A 22,266-nucleotide genomic window follows, 5' to 3' on the forward strand; every position below is an offset into this window, starting at 1 on the left:
GAAGTCTTAGCAGATCGTGGAACCCAGGTGAAAGTCCAAGTGGGTCAAGAGGACCAGACGCTTGGCGGTGTGATCGAGAGGTCTGGAGGACTGAAGATCAAGAGAAAAGTCTTAGCGAGCCGGTCAAGACTAAGTGAAAAATCCAAACAAGATTTGAAGGATCAATGTTTGGCAGGTAGGTTGAGGTAAATAACTGGAGGAGCGACAGTGAGGTTGAGTTCCTGAAGGGAACAACCTAAGGTTGCTGCTCCAACTGAAGAAAGCGAGAATGTTTCCAAGTTGAGATCAAGATAGTTGAATTGTCGATTATTACTACTCATGTATTTTATATAACTGTGCTAACATCTATTTTACAAGATTATATTGTCTAACACTGTTCTGCAGGTTATGACCTTATCGGTCGATCGAAACCAGGGATCGGTCTACCGAATAAGGTTGACTCAGCATAGATCAATTCAATCAACAATGATTAGAAGAAGAAGGAAACTACACTGATCGGTCGACCGAACCATGGGATCGATCGACCGAACAATCAACATTAATGGCACAGTAAAAGTGCATCTCGGCAAATCTCGACGAATAGGGAAGGAGCCTGTTCGGTCGACCGAACAAAGGGATCGATCGACCAAACCCTTAATGGTCATTAATTGCCGAAGATCGAATCAGCGTCGGATCTCAGCCAGAAAGGAAGGAAGCTGGTTCGGTCGACCGAACCTGAGGATCGGTCGACCGAACTGTTGGTTGCTACTCGGAATACCGTTCTAGTTCCCATGTACAAAAATTTATACAAGCATAGAACTATCCTAGCTACCCATGTGCTCTACTGAAGTTAAATTTGGATTGCAAACGATGCTTAACATTATTAATCCAAAGTTTCCTTCAGAAGTTAAACTTGGATTTGAAACGATACTTAACATTTTTACTCCAAGTTTAACCGATATGATCTTCCTAAGTTAAACCATATTATAGACGTTAATTAAATAACTATTTCAAAGATCGGCTTCCAAGTTAAACATGACGAGGCACTAGGCCTTCTTGGGTATGAGATCATCCACCACTTCCTAGACAAAGCCTTTCAAAGAAATCGGATATTTAACTTCTTACAGTAAACTAGGTTTAACTACAGAGACCTCAATAGAAGCATATTATCAAAACATGAAATCGAAAAATAAAATCGATAACAAAACGATAACCTAAAACCGATAACCTCTTGTGTTTGGTTTTTCAAGATCTATATGTTGGGACCGAAAAGTAGCTAGAGGGGGGGGGGGGGGGGGGGAATAGCTCGTCGCGTGCTAGATGCTCGTCGTTGCTTGTTTCTTCGAAGATGTGCAGCGGAAAATACAGAAACAAATCACACAACGCTAACACGGTTGGTTTACTTGGTATCCACCTCACAAGAGGTGACTAGTCCAAGGATTCACACCTACACACACGCCCTCCACTAATAAAACTCTCCTTTAAGGTAACTACCAAGGGCGGAGAAGCCCTACAAGACTCAATACAAGAAGAAAGGGAAAGGTAATGAAATACAAGCTCACAAGCTTACAATGAGTGCAAAAACCCTAACCCTAGTTTCTTCTCCTTGCTTTGATCCGCCTCTTGACTTGGAAGAACTTCCAAGAACCTTCAAGAACTGGCGATCTCGAGCTTGAGAAGAGCTGGTGAAGATCTGAAATGAATCGGAGAAGAAGTGCTGAAGGAGACGCCCGCCTGCAGCTCAAATACGACGCAACAGTCAGATCCCGATCGATTCGAAAACTCCCAATCGATCGGGGAGGCTTTGGATCGATTCACGGATCGATCCAGAGCGCCTCTGTGCTCTGGAAAAACACCTGGATCGATCCACGGATTGATCCAGCGCTTATCGCGTGAAGCAGCAGCGTCCCAATCGATCGGCTGATCGATTTAGACCTCTAGATCGATCCACTGATCGATTCAGAGGCTCTCTGTTCGCTAGGAAATGTCTGGATCGATCCAGCTCCTGGTTTTTGCCCAAAACCAAGTCCCAAGCCTCTCAAACCAACATCCGGTCAACCTTGACCTGTTGGTACATCATACCTAGCATCTGGTCACTCCCTTGACCTGCCAGAACTCCCCACCAAGTGTCCGGTCAATCCCTTTGACCCACTTGGATTTTTCTCTTCGTGCCAAGTATCCAGTCAATCCTTTGACCTACTTGGACTTCCCAACACCAGATGTCTAATCATCCTTGATCCATCTGGAGTTTCCCTTGCCTGGCTTCACTCACCAGGGCTTTCACCTAGCTTCACTCACTAGGGTTTTCCATCTGCCTAGCTTCACTCACTAGGACTTTCACCTGGCTTCACTCACCAGGATTTCCTTCTGCCTAGCTTCACTCACTAGGACTTTCACCTGGCTTCACTCACCAGGGTTTTCCATTCTGTCTAGCTTCACTCACTAGGACTTTCACCTGGCTTCACTCACCAGGATTTCCTTCCAGTCAGGTATCCGGTCACTTGACCTACTTGACTCTTCTTCATTCACACTGATCAGTCCCTGATCAGAATCTTCCCATATGAACAACTTGTAAGGGATCGGTGGGCCGGCTTGAAGGGGGGTTGGATAGACGGCACCCCCAAATGATCGCTTCTCCTACGATGTTAGCTTGCGCAGCGGAAATACAAAACAAACAAGCTAAACTAAAGACAAGAATAAGAAAGAGCAAACAAACCAACACACGTCGATTTACGTGGTTCGGAGATAAAGCTCCTACTCCACGGCTGTCCGTAAGGTGGACGATCCCTCAATCCGTCGGTGGATTAATCCCCGGAAACTCCGGCTAGCACAATCCTCCTTGTCGGTGGAGAAACCTCACCACAACTCGATCAAGAGCACTTGGATTGCTAGGGCACTAGTTGACTACTAATTAGAGGTTACCCACCACTAATTTCGTCAACTCAAACCAAGCTCCCAAGCTTTGGTTTTATAGGCCACGGGTTGGAAAACCCCGCCTACCAGTCGACTGCTAAAACATGCAGTCGACTGCCCTCTGTGGAAATTCGACCGTTACATCCCAACGGCTCGATTCCACACTTTCTGTTCGCTGCCAGTCGACTGGGTCAGTCGACTGAACCAGTCGACTGCCAAAACATGCAGTCGACTGCTACAAGATCACAAGAGCGCCACAGATCGCTACAAGAACGCTTACAAGATCGCCACAAGAAACCCTAAAAACTAGGATTTTACCCGAGTACAATCTCTACTCGTGCCCTCACCCTTATGACTCACTTGATTCTTCCTTGCAGCCTTTGACCTTTGCCTTCAAGCCTACTTCCTTTGGCTCTCGCCCCTGATGCATTCAAGCCCGCTGCTCGTCCCCAATGCCATCCTTCGCGTATCCTCAAGTCGCTTCCCTTGGCTCTTGTCCTCATTGTCTTGTCCACGGTCCCCTGATGCTCCATCCTTCACCGGACCCAAGCCATCAACTCTGAGTCACATGTGTATCCCGCAAACCCGCACAACTCAAATACACATATCAAATACAAGTGAACCTAACTTAAACCCTTTGTCCAAACACTAAAACACATGGTCCCGTGGACCTGGATTGCTCCAACAATCTTCCCCTTTTTGGTGTTTGGCAATACGTTTAAGTTAGGGAAAACAAATAGCAAATAAACATGCTAATACAATGGACTTACGATGCCAAGGCTACACACTTGGACTTACTCCGCCGAATGGACTTACGTTGCCAAGGCTACACACTTGGCAACCGCCGAAACAATGCACAGGGCTTTTTAAGAACCTATCCCAAGGCTCCCCCTACACCTAAGCTCCCATTGAGCTAGGATTTTCCACATAAGGCTTTTGAAGGACCTATCCCAAGGCTCCCCCTTTACCTAAGCTCTCCATTGAGCTAGGATTTTTACAACGGGCTTTTTAAGAACCTATCCCAAGGCTCCCCTACACAAAGGTACTTTCAGGTTTTCCTAACTAAACCTTACTTCTCCCCCTTTGCCTAACATCCAAAAAGTTCTCCAACAATATCCCAATTATTGAAAACTTGTCATCCAAATGACCCTAAACTCATGTATGTATCACCCATGGATCCCATACATCTATATGAGCTGACCCGGTCAAAATCTAGTGCTGAAAACACTTTCAGACTGGTATCAGTCGACTGCAAGAAGTACCAGTCGACTGCCCCCATGAAAACGAGCTTACAGAGGCATTCTGTGCTCGTGAACAGTATTACCAGTCGACTGGTACACTATTCATGAAAAAATCAACCTTTTCTGGCCAACTTCAGAAATGCGCCAGAAATTCCACAGACCTCCAAAAATCCCCAAATTTTGTGGAGAGGTCTATTATATCAATATCTACTTGGGAAAAATATATATAAAAATATATCTATCACCAATCCCAAGATTGACACAAAACATAAAACTAGCTAAAAAGTTCAATTGAACCTTGACCTAAAGTCCTAGTTTTGGCTTCCTCTTGATGTATTTGCCCATATTAACCCACAATGCATCCCTAGCATTGGTTTATATGGCATTTATACATCCAAAACCAATTTTCATGCTATATGACTCCAATTGTCATATTTCTTGCATGAAACATAAACTAATTGTGCCAAAACCCTAGGTTTGAGACTCAAGTCCGTCTCCAAACCACTTGGCACATTCCATGGCTTGTCTAGACTCCCAAGTAAAACCCCCTTGAGATCCATTGGCCATGGGTCCCAAATTGACTCTTTGAGCTCCCCTAGAGCTCTTAACCTTAGTCACCTCCCTAGGTGACTCATCCACAATGGCTAGGCCACATCGGTCCACCCCGGTGAAACTTGGCCTACAAATCTAACTTTCTTAACCTTGGACACTTTGTCCTTGGTTAATTTCTCCTTACCATTAAATGACTTTCCCTTGCCATTAATTGACTTCTCCTTGCTATAGTCATATGCAACCCTAGCATAAGACTTTCCCTTAGCCTTGGAGACCTCTCCCTTGCCATGATCATTTGCCACCCTAGCATATGAACTCTCATTGGCCTTGGAGGGACTAGATCGGTATCCCAAGCCCGATCTATCATTATTGGGTCTTTGGCTACCCAACATCATCCTTAATTCCTTAGATCCAACATTGAATCTCTTAAGGAATTGTTCCAACTTATCAAGCTTTCCCCTTAAAGCTTGATTCTCCTTCTCTAGGTTTCTAACCCTAGAGTTAATTTGTCCAAATTGGACATTCCTAGACCTACCCTTCCTAGGCATGTGTCTCCCCTTCTTGGGATTAATGCCTTGGGTCTCCCTAGGTCTATTGTTTCTAGATTTTTCATGCATAGATTTCCTAGGGTTTTGATCTACAATTTCCCTACTCCTATCATGATATTTGAAACCAAAATTTTGCATGGGCATATAATGATTAACATTATTTTTCCTAACATGCATGGGAACATAAGAATTTGAATTTGAATTACACTTCAAATTAGGGTATACCTCCCTTACCCTTGAAGCTCCCCCTTGATTTGAGCTCTTCTTCTTCTTCTCCCATTTCTTTAGATGCTCCAACTTCTTGAACTCTCCCTTTTTGGGGCATTTGGTGTGGTAGTGACCCTTCTCTCCACACGTGAAGCATATGATGCGCATCTTCTTCTTTTGGACTTCTTCATTCCTACAATCCACATTAGAATTTAAAATAACTTGATTGGGTTTAGGATTTACCTTCTTCTTACCCATAGGACATCTATTCTTGTAGTGTCCCTTCTCATTGCACCCGAAGCATATTATGTTGTCCTTTGACTTCACTTCGGTGGAGGTGCTTGCTATGTTGGCCACTTCCAAGACCTCTTCTTCATCCTCTTCACTTGTCTTGGATTTTTCTTCACTTCTTGAGGATGTTGATGATGCCTCATCTTCCTCATCCACACTTGTGGATGGCCTTTCTTCATCCTCCTTCTCCTTGGATGTGACCGAATTCACTTCCTCTTCCTCTTTTGATGTTGAATTGGTCTCCACATCCAAATGGTCCTTCTTCTCCTCTTGAACCACTTCATCTTTCTTCTCCTCCTCGGATGTTGAACATTTCTCAACTTCTTGTTGATCTTCCTCTACTTGAGCTTCTACATCCGTTTCTTCGGATTTTTCTTTTTCTTCTTCTTCTTGTGTAGGTATGAGTTCTTCCCATTGAACCTTCTTTATTTTGCTCCACAACTCGTGGGCGTTCTTATACTCACCTACACCATTTATCACATTAGACGGCAATATATCTATTAAGATTGATATTACCTTTGAGTTTGCCTCCGATCGTGAGGTTTGCTCTTCCGTCCAATGTCGTGGTCGGAGTCTTTTTCCCTTCTTGTCTCTTGGGACTTCAAATGGGTCCTTGATAATCATCATGATGTCCCAATCCGTATTGAAGAAGATCTCCATCTTCATCATCCAATACGTGATGTCCCCAAGGCTTCCTCCTTCAAATTTTGGCGGTTCAATCAAGCCGATCATCTTTGCTTCCTTGGCGATTAGTCCAATGGAGAGCGGCCTCGCTCTGATACCACTTGTAAGGGATCGGTGGGCCGGCTTGAAGGGGGGTTGGATAGACGGCACCCCCAAATGATCGCTTCTCCTACGATGTTAGCTTGCGCAGCGGAAATACAAAACAAACAAGCTAAACTAAAGACAAGAATAAGAAAGAGCAAACAAACCAACACACGCCGATTTACGTGGTTCGGAGATAAAGCTCCTACTCCACGGCTGTCCGTAAGGTGGACGATCCCTCAATCCGTCGGTGGATTAATCCCCGGAAACTCCGGCTAGCACAATCCTCCTTGTCGGTGGAGAAACCTCACCACAACTCGATCAAGAGCACTTGGATTGCTAGGGCACTAGTTGACTACTAATTAGAGGTTACCCACCACTAATTTCGTCAACTCAAACCAAGCTCCCAAGCTTTGGTTTTATAGGCCACGGGTTGGAAAACCCCGCCTACCAGTCGACTGCTAAAACATGCAGTCGACTGCCCTCTGTGGAAATTCGATCGTGACATCCCAGCGGCTCGATTCCACACTGTCACGCCAATGACTGGTCACGATCAACCAACGATCGCCAAACATGCAACGATCACATAAGATCACATGAGCGCCACGATCGCTCATAAGAACGCTTACAAGATCGCCACAAGAAACCCTAAAACTAGGATTTTACTCCCGGTACAATCTCTGCACTCGTACCCTCACCCTTATGACTCACTTGATTCTTCCTTGCGGCTTTGACCTTTGCCTTCAAGCCTACTTCCTTTGGCTCTCGTCCCTCGGATGCATTCAAGCCCGCGGCTCGTCCCCAATGCCATCCTTCGCGTATGCCTCGAAGTCGCTTCCCTTGGCTCTTGTCCTCGCTGTCTTGTCCACGGTCCCTCGGATGCTCCATCCTTCACTGGACCCGAAGCCATCAACCTGAGTCACATGTGTATCCTGCAAACCTGCACAACTCAAATACACATATCAAATACAAGGGTGAACCTAACTTAAACCCTTTGTCCAAACACCAAAACACATGGCCCCGTGGACCATCGGGATTGCTCCAACACAACTGCACCTGCATTGCCCATGTGTCTACATGTATTGTCAAACATCGAAACTATGACCAAGACTCAAGCTTGGTCAAACCAGTCAACCTTGACCTAAGGGATATTGCACCAACACTATACAAAAAGATGAACTAGTCATGATGCGGAAACAAATAATTAGTTATACCTTTTTGTAGCTTATAGACCTCTTGATCTTCTGTTGTATTCCTCTTCTTCTCTTGGACGTCATGTGGGCGACGATCTTCCAAGATGAAATCCACCCAAGCTTCTTCCTTTGCTTCCAAGATTTGGCCACCAACTAACCTCCAAGGGATGCTAGACACGAGAGCTTCCTTCTCTTATTCTTCTCCTTCAAGCAACCGGCCACCAAGAGAAAGCAATGCTTGATGCCGCCGACCTCCAAGAGAGAAAACAAAAGGAGAAGAGAAAAGGAAAATGGTTGGCCACCAAAGGATTGGAAGAGAGGAATAGAAGATGTGTTGTCTCATGAGGCACCCCCTCCATCTCTTTTATAATCCTTGGTCTTGACAAAAAAGGAAAGTTTTAAACATAATTAAAACTTTCTTATACTCCTTGCCAATGACTAAAAAGGAAAGTTCTAAAACCAAAAATTAAAACTTCCTTTAATGCTTGTCATGGCCGGCCCTACACATGTGCTCCAAACAAAGAAAGTTTTAAACATAAAATTAAAACTTCCTTATTTGTTTCCGGTAATAAATTTTTTATTAAAAAAAATTTCTCTTTTCAATCTCTTGTTGGTTATAAAAGGAAAATTTTATAAATTAAAATATCTCTTTTAAAATATGTGGATGGTTACAAAAAAGGAAAGTTTATCAAAAATTAAAATCTTCCTTTTAACTACAAATAAGGAAAGATATCAAACCTCTCCTTCTCTTGATCCTTTGTAGAAAACTATAAAAGTAAATATTTTAAAATTTAAAAACTCTCTTTTAAAACCATGGCTTCCACAAAAGGAAAAATTTTAAATTTTAAAATACCCTTTTATATTTTATGTAGTCGGCCACCTAGCTTGGGCTCCAAGCTTGGCCGGCCACAACTTGGCTCCAATCTTTGGCTTGGCCGGCCCTAGCTTGGGCTCCAAGCTTGGCTTGGCCGACCACATCAAGATGGATAAGAAGCTGAGCTTTAAGTGGATATAAGACTTTATAAATAAGAGGCTACAACAGGGACCAAGAGGAGGAATTGGTTTTGGTCTCCCGATGAGCTTGAGCTTCCCGTGTTCATCCCGAACACCCAACTCAAGTTCATCAATAATAACTCATATCACTAAAGAGTTATTATTGCACTACCGTACCAATCCCATATTACAATATGGGCTCCTTCTTATCATGAGTGCATTAGTCTCCCTGTGTTTAAGATATCGAATGCCCACCAATTAAATGAGTTACTGACAACTCACTTAATCAATATATAGCTCCAAGAGTAGTACCACTCAACCTTATTGTCATATCGGACTAAGTCCACCTGCAGGGTTTACATGACAATCCTTATGAGCTCCTCAAGAGGACATCACCAACCTAGATTATTAGGACACAGTTTCATTCTATAATCAACAACACACCATATAAATAATATCACTTCCCAACTTATCGGGCCTATTGATTTAACGAACTAAATCTCACCCTTTGATAAATTAAAGAAATAAATATTAAGTATACGTGCTTGTTATTATATCATGATTAAGAGTACGCACTTCCATAATAACATATGTTTTATTCTTTTATATAGTCAGTATAAAAAGAATCTACCTCAAATGGTCCTACTCAATACACTCATAGTGTACTAGTGTAATTTTATAGTCAAGATAAACTAATATCAAATTACACTACAACCACTCCAATGGTTTGTCCCATTCCATCTTGGTTGTGAGCTACTATTTATAATTTATAAGGAACTGATAACATGATCTTCTGTGTGACACCACACACCATGTTATCTTCAATATAAATTAAATGAACAACTACACTTAGCATAAATGTAGATATTTGGCCAATGTGATTCTTATTTCAAAATAAATATTTATACAAAAAGCTAGACTTTTAGTATACATTCTAACACGAACATCGACGATTCTTATACAAGAGAGCTCGAGGTCTGAGGCTGAATACAACATTGTTTGGTTCGAAATTAATCACCGTGCAAGCTTCTGCTGATCGTGCTATTGTTCTACAACTCACAAGCTGCTCCATCCAAAAGTGTCGACCAAAGCTTCATTCTTTATTATTGTCGGTACATTTATTCATACTTGCATTGTACTTTAACTCTTACAAGATAGTAGCGTGTTACTATCTTGCATATTGTACGTACTACTTCTTTCTGAGGTTTTCGGAAAGAAGGGTTTTAGTGGATTGCTTATCGGTATGGTCTAGAATCGCGGGCCTTGGAGTAGGAGTCGACATAGGCTCTGAACCAAGTAACCGAATTGTTCTCTACTTTTTTGCTGCACGACTTTGTCTTTAACGAGTAAAAGAAAACTTTTAAAAGCGCGATATTCACCCCCTCTATCGCACTCATCCGATCCAACAGGTTTAACGTCGTTGCTTGACGATTTGGCGTAGACAAGATTTAAGGTTGCCGCTCGATCGTCGGTGAAGACAGGGGTTTAAGGTCGCTGCTCGACCGTCGGTGAAGAATAGGGTTTAAGGTCACCCCTCGACCGTCGGTGAAGACAGGGGTTTAACGTCGTCACTCAACGATTTGACGTGTCGTTCTACCCAAAGTATGGAGCACTTTTATTTATTTTAATCATGCATTCAAAAGAGCATACATCCACATCTAATTTCATTTGTGCACCTCTCATCCTGCTATGTAAGGTTGAAGATGATTTTGTGCTTCCTGGCCACTTGAGACGCCTTCCACCTTTGTCCTCCATGTGTAGATCTTCCGTGCATCGCCGATCGACCATCTGGCGCTAACCCAATCTCTCCCCTGGTAATATTGCTTCTATTCTCTTCCTCCCTAGTTGAGTGCCTATTTCGTTCGATAGGGGCTTGACTCAAACTCTGGTTGTTTCTTCCCAGGGATTGAAGACAGCGTGACTCAGTCGTCGTCCTCCCTCCATCCGTTCGCCTGACTGACCGATGTCTATGGCGCCGATCAGGAGATGGGGATCGACGGTGGTATCCCCTCGAAACAGGCCTGTTATCTGTAGGCATCAATTCATAACAGTCCCACGTATTGTGGGTCACCGACTGGTGTAAAGAGCAAAATAATAGAGTCCACATTCTGCCTTTTAAGGTTTTAGGGTGACTAGCCGCTACGTGCTAAATGGCATGCGTTCTGTGCTCCTGCGGCCGCTCTTCCTCCGCCCTTGGTCCTCTGGGTAGTTGGTGGTTGCTCGGTGTTCGTTGTTCGGCTATCGTTGCGGGTTCAATCGGCGCCTCCTTCTTCCGTGCCGCTTGGGCTTCTTCGACGTTTACATACTCGGTGGCCTTCTTGAGTAGGTGGTCGAAGTCCCTGGGCGGCTTCCTGATGAGCGACCGGACGAACTCCCCCCGACAAGTCCTTGGGTGAAGGAGTTCATCAGCATCTCGGAAGAAATTGATGGAATATCCATGGCCACCTGATTGAAGCGTTTGATGTAGGCTCGAAGCACTTCCTTAGGTCCTTGCTTCAGGGCAAAAAGACTAACGCTCGTCTTTTGATGGTGTCAGCTGTTGGCAAAGAAACGCAGCTCGAAAGTCCTTGAAGTTGCGTATTGAGCCATCCGGTAGTCTTCTGAACCACCGTTACGTCGATCTGGAGAAGGCGGTGAGGAAGACTCAATACTTCACCCCATCTATGTACTGGTGAAGTGTGGTGGCATTGTCAAATTTATCCAGATAGTCATCTGGATCGGTCGCCCCATTGTATTCTCCGATCGCCAATTGGGTATAGCGCCTAGGCAAGGGATCTCGTAAGATCTCTTGAGAGAATTGTTGGTTGATCCGCTCAGGCGAATCATTGTTTCTTGGTACTTTGCCCTTCCATATGTCCCAAACTGGCGTGTCATCTGACGATGACCCCCGCTCCTGATTCGCCTGAGCCTGCTCTTCCAAGGGCGTTTGGAAGAGCGTGTGATGAAACGGGATCGGCACATGAGGCCCTTCCCCATATGTGTCGGTCGGCCTTCAGTCCTATCCCCAGACGGAAACTTGTTCCATTCGGTCTTCTTGTGCCACTCATCCGCCTACTGCGGATGTCGCAGGCTATTGTGCCTGTCATTCGGCTAAAGCCTGTTGTTGCTGTTGCTTGACTATCTTCGCCGCTCGGGCTTATATGAGCAGGTTAAGCTCCTCCTTTGTAAGTGTCACCATGGTGAGTCGTCCAACGTCCTCCATCTTCTCCCTTTAGATGCAGGCTACGCTCCCACAGATGGCACCAATATGATCCTGTCCGAAAGTCGGGGAGATGGTAAACTGGGGATGTGGTGCTCCTGCTGACTGATCACGGACTCCGACCTACCCTATAAAATAGACGTCGTTAGTGCTGAGCCAGGAAGGGGTCCTCGACGTTGGCCCTCTGACGCTCAAGTCTGTCACTGGTGATGAAGTATGAAACGAAACAATAGGAACGAGCAATGTAGCACAAATAGTAGACGTTGCGTACCTCCGCCGATGCTTGGACCCCCTTTATATAGAGTGCCTGTAGCACGCGTGCACACTTCCCAAGGCGAGCACGCTTCTCAAAATTTTCCTGAAAAGACTTGTCAGTAAAATGTCCCTGACACAATACCTTAATAAGTCGAGCATATCTCTGAAGTGACAGTGGAAGCTTCCGCCGTACGATCCTCCTGTAGATCATCCTCAACATCGGCAGTACAACCTACCAAAAGGATATGGGGACAGATCTTTTGGTTGCATTCGGCTGATAGAGAAGTTTGCTCGGCCTAGTCTTCTCCTCTCGTATACAGTCGAGCGGGGAGGCCGCTCAGCTTGGGATTCTTCGCCCGCTCGGTCTCAAACGACCTTCTCTATGGTGGTCGTGCCGGTAGCTATCACTCTTTGTCAGAACAACGCCCTATGTTCTTGGTGTTGCTGCATGATGTGGAGCGTCGGCCGTCCAGAATATTGACCGAGCCAGTTGAGGGTCGGTCCTCAGATCTGCTTCACCTGATCGGAAGCGCTTCCGTCCATTCAACTCTGATCGGTGCCCTCTGTTCATCCCTTCGTCGCTTGGTTGTTGACCTTTGACTTTGACTTCCACTGTGGCCCTTGAACCCACATCCAACATTGTGGTAATGGTTTCTGAAGACAGGCACCGCTATGGTATTGGTCTTCGAAAATCAGCACCATATCTGTGCTAGTTGGTATGCAATTATAACTTCGTCTACGTGTATTAGGACTAGGGTTGGAATTATTCCAGCTCTTGTAAGTTTCTATAGTTCCTTGGAGTTCAAGGATGTCCTCTGTTATCATCGTAAAAGATTCTCAGCATTGCTCCGAAGGTTTAGAAAATTTCATACTTTGCTCCAATTGACACGGACCTATAACTTCATATAGGAGACTCTGAATCAACATTTCTCACCATATCTACTAATGACATCCATATTTATTCCCGAGCATCTCGAGTCGCTGGAGTATTCTCCTGAACAATCACATTCTTAGATGTTACAGTAATGCTACAGTAATAGTATTACTACAATGTTTGGGAAACTATTCTAATTTCTCGAGCAATCTAAGTGCTCAAAATGCTACAGTACAACACTGTTATAGTAATGTTACAATATTTCTGGAACCAAATTCTCACTACTACAGTAGCTACAGCACTGCTATGGTGTTTTTGGAATGAAATACTCACTGTTACAGTAGCTATAGTAATGCTACATCATGCAACAATGTTTATGGGAACCATTCTTTCCTGAGTAATCATCCAAATGCTCATTGCTACGGTGCTACAACCTAAATAATTAAGAAATAATTAAAAACTGAACAATTAATAAAGAAGAGGCAAAGCGATTTACTTGATTGCAACTTAAGTGGTTGTTAATCCAAAACTTTAAAAGTGTTCCACTAGAAGATCTCCTTTGTTGAAGGTGGAGTAACCTCTTACAGATGTTAACAGCTCAAAAGAAAGACTAGGAAGTAAATACAATTCTTGTAGTTCAGTTGTTGTTCATTTTTCAACTCTAGGAGATTTTTTATAGCCCATGGAAAAATGTTACCATTACTTGGGGGTGCCTCCAAGAGGATAAGATTTTATTCTCTCGCAACGGTAGCCTGACGGTTACTGTTTCCTTGGTCCAGGGTGTTGGTGCGGGAAGCATCCGACGATCGAACCTAAGTTTTGATAATGGCAAAGGATTCAAAGTTAAGGTGCTTTGTTATCTAACAGCTTTTGCTGAGTGTTTCAGGAAAGTCCTAACTGCGGTTAGGCAAGGTAAAACCCTAGGGGGTGGTAACCCTAGGTCATAGGGGGTGGTAACCCTATGCGGAAAGTCTTGGCAGGTCGATGACTTCAGGCAAAAGTCCTAGGGGGTGGTAACCCTAGGTGGAAAGTCCTGGTGTCGCGAACCAGGTGAAAGTCTGAACTGGCCGGTGAAGCGGATGTTCAGCAGAAAGTCCGGAAGCATCGAGTGCCGAGCAAAAGTCCAGTCGATCTGGAGGATCGTACTGGCAACAGGTAAATCTCCTGAGTGGAGTAGGTGAGGACGCCTCGAGGGAACAGTAGGCGTCGAGTCGACCTAGGGTTTCCGGAGGAAACCTGAAAGACAGTCCAGAGACTGTCAAATATTTCAATACTTATATCACTGTTTTAACTTTGGCTGCAGGATATTTTTGGGATTAACATATCTTGCAGGGACCAAAGTGGAAAAAGACCTCGGATGAACAGTCGAGGCGCCTCCATGGAGCTTGAGGCGCCTCGGTGCGAGCCAGAAAAGAGCGCAGCAGATTGAGGCGCCTTGAATGGAGTTCAAGGCGCCCGGAGGTTGAAGGCGCCTTGGATAGGCTGAAGGCGCCTTGAACCAGATAGAGTTCGACCAGGTCCGTGCTGATCCACGCGGGTGACTCGGCTCGTTCAAGGCGCCTTGGTGAACAGTATAAGGCGCCTTGAACCCCCTTTATAAGGGGTCTCGACCAGCAACTTCAATATACAACTTCCAAGCTTCCATTCTGCTGTGTTCTGCTCAAGTGCTGCTTCCGAAGTGCTGTTGCAACATTCCGACGACCAGGAGCTCAGATTTCTTTTCTACTACTGTTGTCGGTATAATTTTAATTGCAGTTACATTTTGTAATTAATCTGTAATATTCATACGAAATTATAGTTGTTGCCCACGGAAAGCGATCAAGGATCGCGGGCCTTCGAGTAGGAGTCGACCTAGGCTCCGAACGAAGTAAACAACTGTGTTCTTGTGTTTGTTTCCTTTATTCCGCTGCTTTAATTACTCTACGAACGTTTTACGATTCCGATAATCGAACAAATAGCCACGAGCGCTATTCACCCCCCCTCTAGCGCGTCTCGATCCAACAATTGGTATCAGAGCGGGGTCGTTTTGAATTGGTGCAACCACCTTTCAAAACAAATTTTTCGCAGTTTTTGTTTTCATTTTCGGAGTCGAATTAGAATTTAGCCTTATAGCTATATTCTAATTTTTATTTCCCTCGAATCGACTTTTGCTCGAAGTAGGTGTAACACCACTCGAGTTCGTTTTTATTATTCTTTATTCCAGCACTACTAATCCAAGACTTAGTCTTGGAACATATTCTGTTGTTTTCTTTTGTTACATATTATAAATGGCCCAACAAGAGGGTTTCAACACTGTACGCCCCCCGCTATTCTCCGGAGAGGATTTTGGCTACTGGAAGGGAAGAATGGAAACGTATCTAAAGATACAATTCGAAACGTGGATGATCATAAAGACGGGACTGAAACTGCCAGTCGATGACGACGGCAAAACTACACCCTGCGAGGACGCTTCTCTAATAAAAAAGGTGGAAGCCGACGCCAAAGCTACCTGCACCCTCCAGTGTGGTCTTACCAAGGAAGAACTCAACAGAGTTGGCCCGTTCTCCTCTGCAAAGGAGCTCTGGGAAAAGCTAATCGAACTCCACAAAGGCACTGACGACACCAAGGTAAGTAAAAGAGATCTTTTACTTAATAAATTATATAATATAAAAATGCAGGAAGGCGAAACGGCGAGTTCTCTTCACGCGAGAATACAAGACATCCTTAACTCTCTTCACGGAATTGGCCAGAAGATAGAAAATCGGGACGTAATAAGGTATGCGCTAAACTCGTTTCCAAGGAATACATTGTGGGCATCAATGGTAGATGCCTACAAAGTTTCCAAGGATTTATCTTCTTTAAAACTAGATGAACTTTTTAGTGAATTTGAACTTCATGAGCAGACTAATGCACAGCCTACCGAGAAAGGTATTGCGTTGGTTGCAGGTACAAGCCGAACCCGGGAACCGAGACCACGACGGAGAACCGAACCAACATCGGAAGCTGAACCAGACTCTGACGATGAAGAAGGTGACATTACAACCGAGCTGGTAAACCTCGTGAAGAAGCTCTACAAGATGAAAGGATTCGACAAAAGGGATCTAAAGAAGGCAGTAAAATCAAAGGAAGGCCCACAAAATACAAAGATGAAGTTTGAAGTTACATGCTACGGGTGTAACCAAAGAGGGCACATCAAATCCAACTGCCCTAACCTGAAGGAGGTCAAAAAGCAAAGAAGGAAAAAGGTCCTTAAGGCAACATGGGACGAATCTTCATCGGAGGACGACGACGACGAGCTCGAACAAACGAGTCTACTCGCATTAATGGCCCGGGACCAAGTCGTCGAATACGGATGCGAGAGCGAGTCTGAGGCAGAGTCCGAGCAAAGCCACGGATCCGTATCCGTTTTCGAAGGACCAGACCCCGCTGTAAGTATCTCCCGGTTGAACATTTTAGTTAGCTATTTATTGCGCAAATTAGCTAAGTCAAACCTGAAAGTTAAGTCACTTCTAAAGGAAGTAAGTGTCCTTAAAGAAGTGGCTAACACCAAACCCTTACCTGACCAGAGTCAAACTGAATTTCCAACTCAAGTTCAAAAACTTGAGGAAGGAAATTCAAGTTTAACAAATCAGGTTAAAGATTTAGAAAATACCTTAGAACGGTTTACTTTGGGCTCCAAGAATTTGGACTTGATTCTTGGGACACAAAGAACCGTCTACAACAGAACTGGGTTGGGATACAAAAGTAAATATAGATCTTATTTATCACTAATAAACAAACAAAGTATTAAATCAGTCCAAGCATGGGTCTCCAAGTCTAACTTGGTCAATCAAGTTGGACTTGGCCAATATTGGGTTCCGAAGGATCAAATATACTACCTCGATAGACCATATCGAGGCCATGATCCAGGGGGAGCAAAAAGAAAAATAATCCTAAAAATTTAAAATTCTAAATTCTAAATTGAAATTAAAGTTAAATTCAAAATTCGAAATTAAAAATTAAATTCAAAATTCGAAATTAAAATTAAAAATTAAATTCAAAATTCAAAATTCAAAATTCGAAATTAAAATTAAAATTAAAATTCAAAATTCGAAATTAAAATTAAAATTAAATTCGAAATTCGAAATTGAAATTAAAAATTAAATTTAAATTCAAAATTCGAAATTGAAATTAAAAATTAAATTCAAAATTAAATTCGAAATTGAAATTAAAAATTAAAGTTAAATTCAAGATTCGAAATTGAAATTCAAAATTAAATTATAAATTCAAAACTCAAAATTAAAATTAACTTCAAAATTAAGTTATAAATTCAAGATTCGAAATTAAATTAAAATAAAGATGGAGGATCCAGACTCGCTGGCACCCCCAACTAAACTACCCGGCAGGGTAACTGAATCTAATCTACCCGAAATGGGTAAAACAAGAGTAGATTACCCGGCAGGGTAATTAAGGTTAGATTAAAACGGACTAAGGTTAACTTGAACCACAGTACTGGTGAAGTTTTTGGATGATAGTACGTTAGGGAAGCTTGGGCATCGCATGTCTAGGAAGATATAGCTTCGACCTGGTGCATTTGGCCAAGTGGAACTGACCGAAGCTACCCTTAAATGGATCCTGACTAGTTAGACCAAGGATTGGTATTAAGTTCAATGGGTAGGACTATTTGGAAAATCTCGAAGGCATGGTTACTTTAATGAGCTCCTTGTGACTCACCATAGCCCAGAAGTTTATCCAAAGAATGCTTACTTGTTGAACCTAAAGCCAAATCTGAATCTAACACAAAGTTAAACCAAACTCCTGAATTTAACAATAAATCATCTCACATCAATCATAGGATTCCCTGATTGAAAATTTAGATCGGGTGAGATGATTAAGTAATAAAATTCATTTGAAAATTATTTAAGAAAAAAAAAATCCTTTCAAAATCCTTTCAAAATTATTTTCAAAACTCAATTTCAAAATTATTTTCAAAACTCAATTTCAAAATTATTTCAAAACTCAATTTCAAAATTATTTTAAAACTCAATTTCAAAATTATTTTCAAACTCAATTTCAAAATTATTTTCAAAACTCAATTTCAAAATTATTTTAAAACTCAATTTCAAAATTATTTCAAAACTCAATTTCAAAACTCAAAATTATTTTAAAACTCAATTTCAAAAACTTAAAGTTCAAAATTATTTTTAAAAACTTAAATTTCAAAATTATTTTAAAAATTCAATTTCAAAACTCCTTCAAAATTTATCTCTAACAAGTTTACTTCAATTTAACTATCGTGAAATCCATTAAAACAACCACTTCCTATGTAGGAATTGGATCAATGGATGTTGGATAGTGGCTGCTCCAGACACATGACTGGAGATAAATTGAAGTTTACTAAACTCACGTACAAGAACTTAGGATCAGTTGCATTCGGTAACGAAGGTCAACTTAAGGTAATCGGAAGAGGTAATATCGAACTCAACTCCGATTTTATTATTCGAAAAGTCCTTTTAGTTGAAAATTTCAAGTTTAATTTACTAAGTATAAGTCAATTGTGTGATAGCGGATACTTAGTAACTTTTGACAAAACCAGGTGTTTAGTTAAAAACATTGAAAATCCTGAAATCTTACTTAAGGGACTTAGGATAAATAATATGTATTCAATTAATCTACCGAGATCCTCAACAAAGTGTTTTCTAACACAAGAAGAGGAAACTGCTTTGTGGCACAGAAGATTGTGTCACACTCACACTAGACTCATTTCAAAAATGAGTCATAATGGTCTAGTTAAAGGTTTACCAAACCTAAAATTCATTGAAAATTCTATCTGTAATGCTTGTCAACAAGGAAAACAAACTAAGTCAACACACAAATCAACAAATCTTGAAAGAACCAGCTCCTTACTTGAGCTCCTTCACCTTGACTTATTTGATTCACATGGAGCTAAGTCACTAAGCAAGAACCAGTATTGCTTAGTAATAATTGATGACTACTCTAGATTTTCATGGGTAAAATTCCTAAAAACTAAAGATGAAACCTATGAAATATTTAGTAACTTTTGTAAATTAATAGAAAATGAAAAAAATACTAAAATTAAAAGAATAAGAAGTGATCACGGAGGGGAATTTGAAAATCATAAATTTACCCAATTTTGTAAAATAAATGGATATCAACATGAATTTTCATGTCCTAGAACCCCCCCAACAAAATGGTTTAGGTGAATGCACATCTCAATTGCTTTGGATGATGCACACTCTTAAAGACTATCAACTGAACTATCATAACACAAAAATCTCAATTGATAATATAAGTTCCATAAATTTAACAAAAAACCCAATTCATCACTCAAGGACTAAACATATAGAAGTGAAGCACCATTTTGTAAGAGATCATGTAGCTAAGGGTGATATTATACTCAACTATGTTGAGTCAAAATCAAATCTAGCTGACATCTTTACAAAACCCTTACCTGAACTTGAGTTCAGCTCACTTAGAAGACAAATAGGAATGTGTTGGGTAGAATAGACAATTTTTTTTATTTTTGGTTTATCATTTACTTTTAAATTCTAGGAAAATACTTATTTCAAAATTCCAATTTCTTAGAATTTTCAAAAATTCGGACTACGCCTAGGTTTTCCCCTAGATATCATGTACCCCTACATTAAAGCCAGAGCATCTCACAATCACCTAGGTATACCTTGCTTGTGTTTGACAAACTTAGAATGGCGTGAGATGCATAGGGTACAGCCTGGACTCAGGAATGCTTATATTTGTGCATCGATATGAGTCTGGGCGTTAAACACATCATAAATAATAATCAAGTCAAGTCTTCCAGCTCTAGCCAACTCTAACTAGACCAAATGGACTTAATTTGACTAACCATGTGAAAGCTACTGCCCTCTAGGCAATCAGCAAGTAGCTAAAGGTTAGACAATTGGGAAAAGTGTGTTTCAATTTTTTTTAAGCATGATTGTACTTTAAGGTTCTAATCAAATTACCTTACCTGATTATTTTAAGGCTCTGATACTTAATCAAATTAAACTCAATAATTTAATTTGACTCATGCTTGGACTAGAAAACAAACTACTGCTACTTCCTCTGTCCTAAAACTAAATATTTTTCTTTAATATCAAAGTTTCTTCAAAATGAGTATTCAAAACTTAATTACAGTTTTTCAAAAAACTTGTCCATGTAATTGAGTATTCAAATCTAGTCATCTTTTTATAACGTTTTAAAGTTATTTTTTTAAGTGACCTCATATTTTATAACTTCTAAGCAAATCCTTTTATTGAAAATTCAAATACTCATATTTTCAAACTTAGTTAATTTTAAGACTATTTTAACTAGACTTAGTTAGATTGTACTCTAAACTTAGCTATTTGGCAAAATATTTTCTCAATACAAATCATTTCGAAGCTGAATATATAGCTAAGTATTTTCAAATTTGGCAAATTCCAAAATTCAAAAAGCTAAGTCGTTTTTGCTAAGAAGAAAATTTATCTTTTTCCCTCTTTGAAAATTTTCCTTCAGAAAAATACAAATCTACTTTCAAACTGGTTTATTTTTGATATATGGCAAAGGGGGAGAGTAGGTAAATTAAAGTTAAAGGAAAATTCAAAGCAGAGAGTAGGTAAATTAAAGTTAAATTCAAAGTATTTAATAAAAGGAGGGCTTTTTATTAAGGGGGAGTCTAATATTACAAAGTACAAAGTTTCCAGCTTAACTGTTATTTCATTTGAAGTTTATTTACTTTAGCTGGGTTAACTTTATGCAGTTATTACAGATGTTGTTTTTCTTAACTTTGAATTACGTGTTGCCATAATCAAAAAGGGGGAGATTGTTGGTGCGGGAAGCATCCGACGATCGAACCTAAGTTTTGATAATGGCAAAGGATTCAAAGTTAAGGTGCTTTGTTATCTGACAGCTTTTGCTAAGTGTTTCAGGAAAGTCCTAACTGCGGTTAGGCAAGGTAAAACCCTAGGGGGTGGTAACCCTAGGTCATAGGGGGTGGTAACTGTTAGGACCAAAAGTAGCTAGAGGGGGGGTGAATAGCTCGTCGCGTTCGCTCGGTGCGCTTCGTTGCTTGGCGTTGCTTGTTTCTTCTTGGATGTGCAGCGGAAAATACAGAAACAAATACAACCACGCTAACACTAGGATTTTACTTGGTATCCACCTCCAAAGGAGGTGACTAATCCAAGGATCCACACCACGCACACACCCTCCACTATGAAACACTCCTTTTCGGTAACTACCGAAGGCGGAGAAGCCCTACAACACTCTCAATACAAGAAGAAGAAAGGGAAATACAAGTTAAGCAAAAGCTTACAAGATGTGCAGTAAAAACCCTAACCCTAACTTCTTCCTCTTGCAATAGATCCGCCTCTTGACTTGGAAAGCCTCCAAGAACCTTCAAGAACTGGCGATCACGTGCTTGTAGAGAGCTGTGGAGGAGCTGGAATGAATCTGAGAAGAGCTCGTGAAGAGATGCCGAAGACCACGCTCGCCTGCGGCTTTAAACCCGACGCAACGGTCGGATCCCGATCGATTCAAATGTTCCGAATCGATCGGGGAGGCTTTGGATCGATCCACGGATCGATCCAGAGCGCCTCTGTGCTCTGGAAACGCGCCTGGATCGATCCACGGATCGATCCAGCGCTTATCGCGCGAAGCAGCATCGTCCCGATCGATCGGCTGATCGATCGGGACCTCTGGATCGATCCACGGATCGATCCAGAAGCTTTCTGTTCGCTGGGAAGTATCTGGATCGATCCACTGATCGATCCACATCCTGGATCGATCCACGGATCGATCCAGCACTTGGTTTTTGCCCAAAACCAAGTCCCAAACCTCCCTAACCAACATCCGGTCAACCTTGACCTGTTGGTACATCATGCCTCGCATCTGGTCACTCCCTTGACCTGCCAGGACTTCCCACCAAGTGTCCGGTCAATCCCTTTGACCCACTTGGACTTTTACTCGTCGTGCCAAGTCACTCCATTGACCTACTTGGACTTCTACCAGATGTCTGGTCAACCTTGACCCATCTGGACTTCCTTCCTTGCCAAGTATCCAGTCAATCCCTTTGATCTACTTGGACCTCCCAACACCAGATGTCCGATCATCCTTGATCCATCTGGATTTCCTTCCTTGCCTGGCTTCACTCACCAGGACTTTCACCTAGCTTCACTCACTAGGGTTTTCCATCTGCCTAGCTTCACTCACTAGGACTTTCACCTGGCTTCACTCACCAGGATTTCCTTCTGCCTAGCTTCACTCACTAGGACTTTCTTTCTGC

Source organism: Zingiber officinale, chromosome 4B, assembly GCF_018446385.1.
Source record: "Zingiber officinale cultivar Zhangliang chromosome 4B, Zo_v1.1, whole genome shotgun sequence".
In the NCBI taxonomy this organism is placed as follows: domain Eukaryota; kingdom Viridiplantae; phylum Streptophyta; class Magnoliopsida; order Zingiberales; family Zingiberaceae; genus Zingiber; species Zingiber officinale.